This window comes from Uranotaenia lowii, chromosome 1 (genome assembly GCF_029784155.1).
Source record: "Uranotaenia lowii strain MFRU-FL chromosome 1, ASM2978415v1, whole genome shotgun sequence".
NCBI classification, from domain to species: domain Eukaryota; kingdom Metazoa; phylum Arthropoda; class Insecta; order Diptera; family Culicidae; genus Uranotaenia; species Uranotaenia lowii.
The window spans coordinates 181,422,828-181,423,292 of record NC_073691.1 but is presented as its reverse complement, the minus strand read 5'-3'; positions in this window follow the sequence as shown (position 1 = coordinate 181,423,292).

Sequence of the window (465 nt, the reverse complement as noted above, 5' to 3'; positions counted from 1 at the left end):
GCCTCAAGGCGCTACCCTCAAAAATCCAAAGGAAATTGGAAATTTTTATTTTGATGCCTGAATGACTGAAAAATGCATAAAACGTCGAAATCTGGTGTTATTTCGAAATATTAAATTTTGTCAAAAATTGATATCAAAATTTTAAAAAATCACGATTGGTCCCCCCAAATGAAATCGGAAAATTAGCTATTTTAAGTTTGTTGCCAAATGGCTTAAAAATGCATGAAACGTCAAGATCTGGTGTTATCGAAAAATAAAATTTGACAAAAATCGACTTTTGAGAAAAATACGGTGAATAAAATATGAATAGAATGAACAGAATGTATAAAATGAATAAATTGAGTAGAATGAATGTCGGTTGTGAAACACATTCGGAATTGAAAAAAAAACCAGTAACAATAACAGCTTTAACTTTCCAAAGTACAATTTATTCAAGTTTACTCTTTGTAACTACACGCTAAAATG